This window comes from Manis pentadactyla, chromosome 9 (assembly GCF_030020395.1).
Source record: "Manis pentadactyla isolate mManPen7 chromosome 9, mManPen7.hap1, whole genome shotgun sequence".
NCBI classification, from domain to species: domain Eukaryota; kingdom Metazoa; phylum Chordata; class Mammalia; order Pholidota; family Manidae; genus Manis; species Manis pentadactyla.
This window is the reverse complement of record NC_080027.1, coordinates 38948491-38961619: the sequence shown is the minus strand read 5'-3', so window position 1 is coordinate 38961619 and position 13129 is coordinate 38948491.

Sequence of the window (13129 nt, the reverse complement as noted above, 5' to 3'; positions counted from 1 at the left end):
TTACACCTTTAAGACTGCAATGTTTTCAGGAACTGCATGAAGACCAAATATACCTGGTAAATACATATTTGGTTTCTAAGAATGACCAAATGCATATTTCTTATAACTCATGATATCACACCCACCTAGAAAACATGGGCTCTACCCACTGCATGATCTCGGTAGCTCTCCTCATGATGATGCCCAAAGCACCTGGATTTAAAAATTCAGGCAAGTTCTTCATTTGATTATATAAATATTTGTGTCCTACTATAAAACATAATGTTGTAAATTACTTCCAAGTAAAACAAACCATCCAGGAAGATGCATCAGACGGTTTCAGGTAACCCCTATCCCCACACAGCTCTTCTCAGCCCAGTGTGGAAAACACGGCTCTAACATGCTAGGGACACTGAACAAATGGTAGACTGTGGAGTTGACATGCACAATTTAAAGTACATCCCCACTAGCCCGTGAACTTCATGAGGGGGTATACAGAGAATGTGGCTCTACTTGACACTCACAATCTATGAGATAAATACTCTTTTCCCTTTTTTATGAATGAGCAAACTGATGATACTCAAAGAAGCTACTAGTTTGCCTAAATCTAAACCTCCTGTGGACCTTGGCCATTGACCTCCCCACCTCTGGCCCTTCTCAAAGGGAAGTTAATACATAGCAGAGCCAGAACTTGGTCCTTTATGTATCCTTCATTCAATGTCCGTTTGTTGAATGTGCCATGCATGGTTCTAGGAACTCACAAATCACTGATCAATAGGACAAACAGAGCTGCATTCCAGTGCAAGATCTAGGATGGGGGAAGAGGAGTTAAGGGGATATTTTTGCTTTACCTGTCAGGCTTTTCAGACAAGACAGCTATGTACTCCTAATATAATTTAAATTAATAAAAATGTGAAAGTATAGTCATGTTGAGGAGACCTCTGTAAACAACCTAATTTCAGGCAGTAATGAGTGTTAAAAAAAAAATTAAGCAGTGATAAAACAAAGAGAGATGGGGCAAGCATACTTTAAAGGGGCTCTTCAAGGAGAGGTCCCCTGGACTGGGACCTGCAGGTAAGGACGTGCGAAGTGAGGTGTGCAGGGACAGCCAGGGGATTGCTGCCCAGGCAGAGGGAAGCAGTGGAAGCAGAGGAAGCCTTTTGGAAGCTCAGGAACAAGGATGGGGGCCTGGGTCTGGGCGAACAGGGAAGGAGTTGTGTAGATTATGCAGGGCTTGTGGTCAGGTCTGAGGGGTTTGGGGAGCTCGTGAAGGACTCAGGAGATGAATAAAAGTACCAACTTTACATTCTCAGAGCCTTTGGATGGAGATGTCTTGGAGTGAGACAAAAGCAGAGGCAGGTATCCCATTACTGCAGTAGGCCAGAGAGACAGTGAATGGTGCTTTGGACTAGGGTGGTGGCAGCAGACATGATGGGGAGTAAAGAAGTTCATATATATTTGGAGGTAAAGCCAACAGTATCTGCTGAGGGACTGGCTGTGGACAATGGAGGATCCAGGATTTCTCTGAAGTTTTGGGCAGATCTTTGTTCCACTCTTCGTGCCAGCCACCACCCCGTGCATATCTCCAAGGGCACTGATGGTTGAGAGGACTCGAGGGTCCTTCCTTCCTCTTTCAACCTATTTGTTACACATCCTATACCTGAAAACCAGAGTGATATTCCTACGAGGCAAAATAGATTCTATTACTGAAGCTCATAGGAAATGGTCATCTCCAGCTATGTCACAACTTGGGCTCATGCCTAAAATTTACTACTCTCAATAAAAATTCCTTACCAAAACAGAAAGAGAGAGAAAGGAATCATTATTCCCACTTTAAGATAAGAAAACAAAGGCTCTAAGAGGGCAAGTGCCTAAGCCAACGACACAGCAAATAAAAGGTAGAGCTTCATCTCATACTTAGAGCCTGTGCTTCTCTGGCTGGGTAGTTGTTGGCAGATTAAAGCCTGAGTGAGTGGCTGAGTTTTCGCTCCCTGTTCAACAAAGGATGTGAGGTTGGCTGACACAGGCCTTTAAGATGTCAAAGGTTAGTAAACTATGGAGATTTCTACCTCTGCCCCAACTGGAAATCCGGGCATCATCCCTGACTCTTCCTTTGTCGTCCCACCCCCAATTCGTGTCAGACCAGTCCTGGACATCTACCTCCTGAGTGTCTCCCAATAAAGCCAGAGAGGTAGGCAAGAGCCAGACTTGGATCGTGTTAAGGAATTTGCTCTTTATCCAAAGATCAATGAAGAAGCTTTGAAAGATTTTAAGCAGACTGGTGACATGCTCAGTCATGTGTTTTGAGACAGCTCCTCTGGCTGTTGGGTGAAGAATGGATTGGGCAGGAGTCTAATTGCCGGAAACCAATTAGGAGGTGGTGTTGGCAGTTTAGGGGAGGAATGATAACTGCATTCCAGGGAGTGACATGCAACAGCTGCAGAGCCAGGGAGGAAGGGAAGGTCATCATACTTTGGAAGAATTCAGATGATCTGTGGCCAAAGTACAGAGAGGGGAGGGAAGGGCTGGAAAGCAGAATGGGGACATATCCTGAGGAAGCAGGTTCACAGATGGAACAGCTCTGTAATGTGGCAGTGGCTGTTTTAGGTTTGCCTAAGATCTGGTTTGTCTACTAAGACGACTTTATGGGTTTTGGGGGCGTTTTTTTGTGTGTATGGTAGGTATTTAACTATCAGTACGTGGACAACTCAAGATTCTCATTTGTAATCAACAAAACCAATTCTGGCTGACTTAAACATACAAAGAAGTTACTAGCAGGATATTCAGGGAGGAGCTACTGCTGAATAATGAATACCACAACTCATATCCCCACTACAGACAGCACCAAAGTTAGGCCCAGAAACTAGATAAAGCCACGGCCGCCTATCACCAGAAAGGATTCTTTGCTAGCCTTCCGTCTTTGAGTCAAAGTCCCCCATCCATCTGATTGGCCAAGCTAAGTCATGTGTCCTTACTCTAGGTCATGTGACCGTGCCCTTGCTGCAAGGACACTGAGAAACTGTCGTCGACATTTGTGATTTCCATACCGAGGGACAGGCTTTCACTTACTCCAGGACTCATAAAGTAGAGGATTCCCCAAACGTTAGAAAGGGTTTAGAGGCTAAGTAGCCCAAAACCACAAATATCCACTTTACTGTGAGATGAAGCTGAGTGAGTTACAGTAACAGCTCAGAGCCAAGAGATGGCAGGAAGGGACAGACACCCTTGCTAACAATGAGGCCCTTGCCAGGTTGTATGTTAGCTTCCTAAAAAAGAGAGACAGTAGTCTGATTCTAGTGATGGTGAAGTAGTTTATATCAGACAAAACCTCCTGCAGATAACAATATAAACTTTGGACAAAATATAAGAACAAGGGTTTGAAAGCCCTGGGGAGCAAACAAAACAGTCCAAAATTGGATGGATTTTACTTTTGGAAGATGGGAACTGCAGTGGGTGAAATCTACTTTTCTATGCTTCTCCCTTGAGGGTATCCCCCAGTTAGGGCAGTGTAGGGAAGCTAGAACTCAAGCAGAAACTTTGAGGGAGCAGACAGCTGCTGGAGCTAATAGAGGAAGAAACTGGTAGCTCCTAGAATGGCTAGAAGTTGAAGGGGGAATCCTGGAAAGGAGGGAGTTGCAGAGGGGTTAAGACTCCAAATCTGTATATAGATTTTCCTCCAGTCCTGGGCTGGCCCCTCACTGTACATACATGGGGATGACTCCCAGTGAAAAGCAGTAGCTAGAGAGCAGAAATGACTGGGCAGGGATTTTGGACACTTTCGCTATGAAGGAGATAAGTTTGAGTCTCCCTAAGTTATAGCAACTTAGGAAACACCCTGGGCTTTCTCCTGAAACATCAGAAATGCCATACCCTAACAATAAAAACTGTGCCCCAAGATTAAGGATTTTGGCCCAACATTATTAAAAAACAAGATGAACACAATAGCCAACAACTAAACAAATCTAAATGTCCATCAATACAATAAGCAAAATGGACAAAGTGCAGTGTATCCATGAAAGGAATACTATCCAGCAGTTAAAATAAACAAAATACTGATCTCACTATGATATGGATGATCTTCTAAAACATTATGCTATATGAAAAAAAAATGCCAGGCACAAAAGACTATATGTTATATGATTCCATTTATATGAAATATCCAGAAAAGGAAATATATAAAGAAAGTAGATTCATAGCTGCTCGGAGTAGAGTCAGTAGGGGAAAGATGGGGATTAGCAGTAAGTGGTTGACATTTGTAGAATTTTACAACCAATAATTACAGAATCCAGTCTTTTCAAGTACAGACAGAATATTAATCAAGACAAACTGCATGCTGGGCCATGAAAAAGAAAAGACCTAAATGAATTTCAAAAGATTAAAACCTTACAGACTATATTCTCTGAGCACAACAGAATTAAAGTAGAAATCAATAAAATTAAGATATCTAGGGTTTTACATATTTAGAAATTAAGTGGCAGACTTTTAAATAGCCCATGGGTCAGAGAAGAAATCACAAGGAAAATAAGAAATTATTTTGAAGTAACTGGTTAAAAAAATGCAACATATAAACATTTGTGATGCAGTTAAGGCAGTACTTTGTGGGAAATGTATATTTTATATGCTTACAGTAGAAAGAATGAACGGTTAAGAACCAATCATCTAAACTTGTACCTTAAGAATCAAGGAAACAAAAACTGGATTAAACCCAAGGCAAGCGGAGGAGAGGAAATAATAAATACAAGAATATAAATCAATGAAATAAAAAACAATACAGAAAATCAATGTCAAAAGTCAGCACTATAAACAACAAAATATTAAGGTTATAAAATCCCTGTAACACTGATTTTTTTAAAATGAAACACTAATTACCAACATTAAGAATGAAAATGAGAATGTCATCAAATCCTATAGACATGATATGAATAAGGAAAATTATGAACAACTTTATGCCAATACATTCAACAACTTAGATGAAATGGGTAAAGTCCTTGAAAGACACAAGAGACCAAAACTGACATAAAAAGAATAGAAAATCTGAATTCATAATCAAATTTGATTTAATTATCAAAACCTTGTCATAAAGAAACTCCAGGGCTAAAGGATTTCAGTGGTGAATTATGAAAAACACTTAAAGAAGAAGTAATACTAATCTTGCACAAACAGACTCAGAAAATAAAGGAAGGAACTTTTCCCAACTTGTATGTAGCCAGAGTAACCCTGATACCAAACCTAAAAATGATACTACAAGAAAAGAAAACATCTATAGATAAATATTCCATATGAACCTAGAGGCCAAAAATTCCTAAACAAAGTGTTAGCAAACTGAATCTGAATCTCTCCCTACAAGAAAGACCAAGTGGGATGTATCTCAGGATATAAGGGTGGCTTAACACTCTAAAACCAATGCAATTTTCTTCATGAATATTTAGAGGAGAAAATCCATATGATCATCTCAATAGATGCATTTGACAAATTCAACACCCATTCATGAAAAAACTCTCACTCAGCAAATTATAGAAAGGGACTTCCTCAACCTAATAAATAAAGGGAAACTATGAAAAGCCTACAATTAATATGATTGATACTTAAAGTTGAGATACTGAATACTTTACCCTTAATTGGGAATAAAGCAAAGACCTCAGTCTCAGGATTTCTATTTAATGTGATACCAGAGATCCTCACCGTTGTAATAAGGAATAAAAAGAAATAAAAGGCACAAAGATTGGAAAGAAAGAAGTAGAGCTATCTATATTTGCAGATGACATGATTGTTAACATAGAAAATACTAAGGAATGTACAAACAATGACTAGGATTAACAAATTATGTCAATATATAAAAACCAATTGTGTTTATACTAGCAGGAAAGAGCTGAAAATGAAATAAAAAATTCTATTCACAAGGGCATCAAAAAACATTACATTCTTAGGAATAAATTTAACATGAAACATGCAAGCCTTTACCCTTACACTGAAAATTATAAAACACTGTTGAGAGATCTAAATAAATGAAGAAATATACCAAGTTCATGGCTTGGAAGACTCAATATTAGGCTGTTTTCCCAAAATTGATCAATACCATCCCAACAAGCTTTGTTTTTAGTAGACATTTAAGTGGAAATAGCTAAATCAGTCTTGAGGGGAAGAAAATAACAAAATTGGAGGACACATACTACATGATTTCAAAATTTAATTACAAGTTACAATAAAAAAGACAGATTGGTACTGGTAGAAGGATAGATACGTAGATTAATGGAGGGGAACTAGGCCCACAGGTAAATTGTCAGTATCCCCATATGGATTGTAAACTCTGTATCTGTATCTGTATCTGAATCTGAATCTGTTTGGTCCCTTGCTGCATCCCGAGAGTGAATTAATAAATAGGTGTAAGGCAGCTTAATAATCAGAGCATAGTACATAGTAGGTAATCATATTGATTAAGTAAGTGCATTTTAAGGAATGGAGTGGGCATAAAAATCTGGTACCCTACCAAGGTCGAACTATATGTCCCCAGACATGCAATTTCTGGAAGCTGGAAAACCTTATCCTACCCCATCCCACCTCTCCTAGTTCTTTTCCTTGAAACTCTCTCTTCCCTTCAGCTTCAACATCCAGAAATCAGCATCACCAGCTCCCTGATCTGCTCCCCCTACACACACACCTTACTAATGTAGACCCCCCAAAATTCAGACAGCAGATCATGCTGACAGCTCTAGAAGTGACACCCACAAGCCCTGGGTTCCTTGGTCTCCTCTAGCAGAGCAGAGACCAGGGAGACATGAGAGCTGGGGTTAGAATTATCCCCTTGGAAAGGGTGACCAAGTGCTCAGCTTGCCCATGACAGATGGGTTTCCAGAGATGCAGGACTTCCTGTTTTAAAACTGGGACAGCAATGGGCAACCCTAAATGGCTGGTCACTGTACCTCCTGAGAATCGTCCCCCAACTTCCTTCATCCTGAAAAGGAAAGTGCAAATGGACTATACCCTTCCCGTGGTGGGGAGTGCCAGCTCTAGGCAGAGCCATCTTGTAAGGATTGGTTTGAATGTGAAAAGCAGAGATGGCTCCTTATCCTCAGCCTTAAAACAGGGCCTGAAGCTCAGCAAGGGCTAGGTAAATTGTTGAATGAACGAACTTGCTTACAGAGGAAAGGGGCCCTGCCTGGGGGAACACCCCTACCCAAGGTGGCTATTTCTGCAGCCACAATGCTGCATACATTGCACCTCATCCAGCTCCATCGCATCCCCCAACCCAATGCGCACTTTCTGCCAAGCACCAGCATGTTTTTATATTCACCATTTACAAACGTTTTAATTATATGTATTAAATATTATTCTTATAAAACTAATATGTGTGTGTTGTTTTTAAATGCTTTAATAGAGGATGTTGCTAAGGAAAAACTCAGTCTTGTTCCTAGCTCACTCTGTCTGATGGCCCCTCTCTAAAGGAAACCAGTAACCTTTTTTGCTTTTAGATGAGGTGGCTTTCACCACAAATCTGATTAATATGTATATACATTAATTTCTTGATTTATCAACGGAATTAATATTTATTGACTCCACTTATGAAAAATTGAAGAGATTTGTTCACAGATCCATCCACACTGTGTTGCAGTATTAGTTAATTTTTCTGTTGATTATTTTTTCAACCTCAATAATTGTTTAAAACCTTTATTTCCAGTTCCATCCACTTTGGCTATATCTTGTGATTTCTACTGCGTCAAAGAAATCAGCATGTGAACTCTGTTTTGTCTCTCCTCCACCCAAGCCTTCCACTCTGACAGTTGTACTATTACTTTCACATTACCAAGAGTTATAATATTTACATATGTTCTGTAACCATAATTAAGTCTTTTACGCTTTATCTAAAAGTAATTCTTACAGTTTAAATCCAACCAACAACATTCACAACATTATGATTAGAACTAAATTCTAATTTGAGCTAATATTGGGTCCATAAAACAAGAAAGGACTGCTAATAAGTAAAAATGAAAGAGTTCTGGGAAATGAAAAGTGTGATTGCCAAAATACAAAATATAATTTTAAAGTCTAGAAACTAGTGCCAGAAAATAAGGAAGTGCTTAAATAAATCAGGATGGGGCGTGTCAAAGAGACAAGGAGCCAACCTAAATAGCCAAAGCTGGGACAACTTGAGCAACAAAATAAATAGTGTAGTACTGGAGTATAACCCAAAGTGTAAAATAAATATACATGAGTCCATGCTGATCTAAATAAATGATTAAATAAATAAATATGTGGGGAGAAGGGACAAATCTTTCTTACAGAAGAATACCAAATAACATGCAGCTACTCTCCCCTTCAGATGCAGCTTAATTTTCCCTCCCTCTGAAACGTGTGATGGACTTAGTAACTCAATTCCAAAGAATAGGGTATGAAAGGGAAAAAATAGTAACTTTACACTGGACAAATCTGAGAAATACTGCTCTAATGTAGTGAGCAAGGGTATAATCATCAGCTGATATCATGTGATGAGGGCGCATTTCCCCATTGTGCCATTCTCCCCCAAAGCGCCTCATCCCACTCCAGTCATGAGATAAAAACCCAAATTGAGGGATGTTCTACCTGACAGCACTCTTCAAAACTGTCAAAGTACCTTTTTAAAAAGGACAAAAACAAGGAAAGAAAGAGAAAGAATCACAGAGGAGATTGAGAAGATATGATGACTAAATATAATGTGATATACTGGACTGGGTCCTGGAACAGAAAAAGATATTAATGGGAAAACTGTTGACATTTGAATAAAATCTTTAGCTTCAGTAATAATAATATATGACTGTTCATTTCTTAGTTTGATGTACTATGGTTATATAAGATGCTAGCATTAGAAAAAACTGGATGAAGGGTATATGGGTCTCTATCTTTGCAATTTCTTTATAAATCTAAAATTATTCTAAACTAAAAAATTTACTTAAAAATACATAGAAACAAGTAATGAAATTCTCTACAAATATAGAGACAAAAAATATTTTTTATATGAGGAGGAAAAATCAAATCATAAAGGATCAATTCAAGAGGCTTGATATCTGTGTAATGAAAATTCCAGGGAGAAAAGGAAAAATAGAGGCAAGCAAATAATGAGAGAACTAATAGAAGAAAATTTCTTCAGAGCAACCAAAAAAAAAGAAGTTTAGATTAAAGTACCCATTGAATGCCAAGCAGAACAAAAAACATGCATACCAGGGTCCCATGAGGTTTCAGAAAGCCTAACAGCTTCTGGAAGTTGAAAACAAATACACAGATTATCTGTAAGAGAATAAAGATTAAAAATTAGCATCAGGCTTCTCGGAAGCTAGAAGGTATGAAACGATGGCCTGAAAAGTTCTGAGGGAAAATGTTTTTGAACAGCCAAACTAGAAGCAAAATAGACATGCGAGAATAAATAAAATTTACCTCCTATACACTCTTGCTAAAAAAAAATTACTTGAGCTTGTGCCCTAGGAAAACAAAAAAGGAAGATATAATGTAGTGTTTTGATTCTCAAAGTATAGTTCCAGGAGCAGCATCTGGCAACATGTTGGACATGCAAATTCTCAGGCTCCCCACCTAACCTACTGAATCAGTAACTCTGGTGTGCAGAGTCAGGGGGTCTGTGTAACAAGTTTGAGAACCACTGGAAGCATGGATGGTGCTCTCAAATTCCCTTCATCAATCCAGAACACCCATTGCCCAGCCGCTGTGAGTTACTGCACAAAATACCCACCTATGTCAAGGAGAGACAAGCTCCAGAGTCTCTGTGGGACCAGACTGAAGTTAGTCTCCAGCCAGAAGTACTTCCTTGCTAAGCTTTCTTCCCCTGTTCTATTCTAGTGACAATAATCAAGAGAGTGGGCTCACTTTCACCGGAATCCTTGTCTCAGGCTCTGCTTCTGATCTAAGACATATAGTATCCAAGAAACAATAGAACTAACCTAGAAACACATTGAAAACACACCACAGGGTTATAGCTGTTTGCCTGGAAGTCTTTGATTTAAATAAGAACAGGAAAACATAGGCTCTGATAACAGAATCTTAAAAACGTCTTTGAGAATTCAGTGAATTCCAATCAACAGTGTAATTAAGAAGCTGGAAGCTCTAAGCATATGGTAAAGAAGGCACATGTTTCCTCTGTCAGAAAGGAATAGGAAAAGTGCTAATAAGCTCCAGGAAAAAAAAAACACAAAACTGTACCAGGAAATGGTGATTCAAATATGAAGTAAACAAAAATGAGACATGATTTTGAGCAATTGATGGTATGTAAGGAAATAGAGGTATTTGATCTCAACATTTGAAATATTCATTTTTTGGCCTTATTTTACCTTTATTATGGAAAAATTCAAACATGCAGATGTAGAAAGAAAAGCAAAATCAATCCAATGCACCCATCACTCAGCTTCAGCAGTTATCAAGACCTGCTCAATCTCAAATATCCCATCAGTTTTCAAATTTCCCTAAATGCCTCATATATGTTTCCTTTTTTATAGCTGGTTTGCTTGAATCTGGATCCAACTTAATCCACAGCATTTAGTCGCTATGTATCCTAAATCTCTCCTGGGCTACTCCACTTGGGACAGCAACAGTTTAGAGACTTAAAATGACATTTCTTTCTCTACTGATTTCAGTCTTAAAATCTGCAGGGTTGTTTTGTTCCGGCTTTAAGGCCAGCTCCTTTGTCTCGCTCACTATCATCTCCTGAAATAACCATTTGATAGTCTTTAAATTCAGGCTGCTTTCAGTTCTCTTAAATCTTCAGCTTCTGTAAAGTGAAAAGAATCTCCAGCTTCTATAGGTTTTAAAGGATCTTTTTTGCAGAATCCAGTCCACTTAGAAATTTGGGGTCCCTCACTCCAGCATAAACACTGAGGCAGGTGTCCAGCTAGACATCTTCTGGACTTTTCCATTTTTCGAAGTTTAAGAGCCCCCCTGGTTACACATGCTGTGGATCTTTGAATGCCAGATGGGATTAAAGAGATCCAAATAACACTCTAATTTATATCTGGACTTCTCAGCAATCCAAAACGTTTAGGTTAGGGGCCAAAACATGTTTGGAACTGCCGCTGCAAAAGCCCCTGGGGAATGGTCTGAAGCCATGGATCCCGGGTTTTTTTCTAGAGCCCATCTGACCAGGAAGATGAAGGACGTGGCCTGACCTGGGGCACACAGGCTGCCATCGTGGAATCTGCTGCCTCGGGCTCTGCACTGGGTCATAGGTTCTGGACTTTACCCTGTCCCTCCTCTTTATCAGGCGGCTGGTTACAGGAGGGGCTGGAAGGATGGGCAGGGCTGGAACACAAGATGAGGGAGCTTTGATCTTAGCTGCCCAAGACCTCCCAGCTACTAAATGGTCTGTCCAGGGTTTGAACCCCATCAGTCTGGCTCCATATTTTACCACCTTCTCCTTCCTCCCCACGCTTATGTAAACTGGGAGCCAATAGGAGAAATCTTAATGTGACCTGAGCCCAAAAGGGATCACCTGGAATCAGAAAGGCCAAGTTTCCTGTAGTTCAGCAGTTGACTCAGGCAAATATCAACAGGCACTCCCAGAAGCATGAAACCAAAAGTCAGCCAACGAACCAAAGTGGCCCTTCTGACAAGGGGGGAAAATCAGAGTTAGTCAAGTCAGGCGCGCTGTGAGTGTGTGTGTGTATGTGTGTGTGTGTGGGTGTGTGCATGGCAGGGACGATTTTCACCATGTTCTCATCACCCATTTTCATTGTCAGCACAGAGCCAGGCACAAAATAACACCCACTCCATGAACAAATTTCATTTTTGAAAATGAGCCCACTCTATCCACCACCTAATCATTCTTCAAGTATTCAGTGATTTTGTAAGTTACTAGAAAAGAGAAAACTGTAGTCAGGGATGGGAATTGGGAAGTAAAATGATACATTCAGCTTAGTAGATGTATTTCTTAAATGTTTTCCTGGGTAAAGTAAGAGAATAGGGGGAGAGACCAACCAGCATTAGCCCAGCACCCCTGTACCTACTGAGGGAAAGGCTTTCACTTTCTGCAGGGTGTGTGGCACCAGCAGGGACTTCCGGCTGTGTTCAAGGATCTCTGGAGGGCCAATGCCCTGGAACTGGGAAGGGGCAGCCTTTGGAATGGTTGTCAGGAGCCTGTGTTCAGGCTTCCTGGAGTGGGTTCATTCCTTCATTCAGCATGTACTTATCGAGTGTCTACTATGTGCCAAGCCTTGTTTGAAGCACTAGGGATACATCAATGAATAAAAGCTTAAACATTCCTGCCCTGTCATGGAGCTTACATTCTGTTCAGGAGAGGGGGAAAAATAATAAGATAACTGTAAATGTATATTTACTCCCTTGAGCCAGCGATCTCACTTCTGGGACTTTAGCCTGGAGCTTCATCTGCATAGTAAAATGATGTAGGCACAAAGCTATTCATTGTAGTATGTGGGTAAAATTAAAACATTTCCAGATTATCTCTCCTGGCTTCAGTGCATTTGCATATCCTCAGGGGTGGAGAGAAGTTCATCTCCATGTCAATGGGTAATTACTTGGGCAACCTAGTGCGTGTCTGAACCTGAGAGTTTAAAGGGAGGGGCTGGCTTGCTTGCTTGCTTCTTCAGGAGCAGAAGAGAGGGACGGCCCTGGACTGCAGTTTGTAAGCAATAAACAGGTTTTAAACTTTATTTCTCCCTTTAACTGATTTCAGTTTTTAGAGGTATTTTGCCCCGGGATTTCCTCTCCCCGGACTGACACAGTACCATTTGTAATAGCAGAAAACTTTGTCTCTTGAGCCATGGTTGCTGCTAAACCTCGTGCAGTGCATAGGACAGGCCTCCACAACCAAGAATCATCCCATCCAAAATGTTGACAGTGCAAAGGTTGAGAAGCTCTCCCTGTGGGTTCCCAGGACACAGAGAACTTACCGCTCTACCTCCACCCCTTATTCCTTGCCCACCTGCCTTCCTTCCCTCGGACCATGAAAGGACGTGGAGAGAGACTCACAGACCCGTCACAGACGGTAACCGATGTTATGAAATCAACAGAAAAGGTAGAATACAAGACTGTGTGCCTTCTCAGCATGGCACAAGGGTAAGCTATGCATAAAAAAATCCAGTGGAAGAAAAAAGACTAAAATATCAATGTGACCACATTAAGCAAGAGAAATGTTTTTCCCCTTTCATTTTCTTTTTCC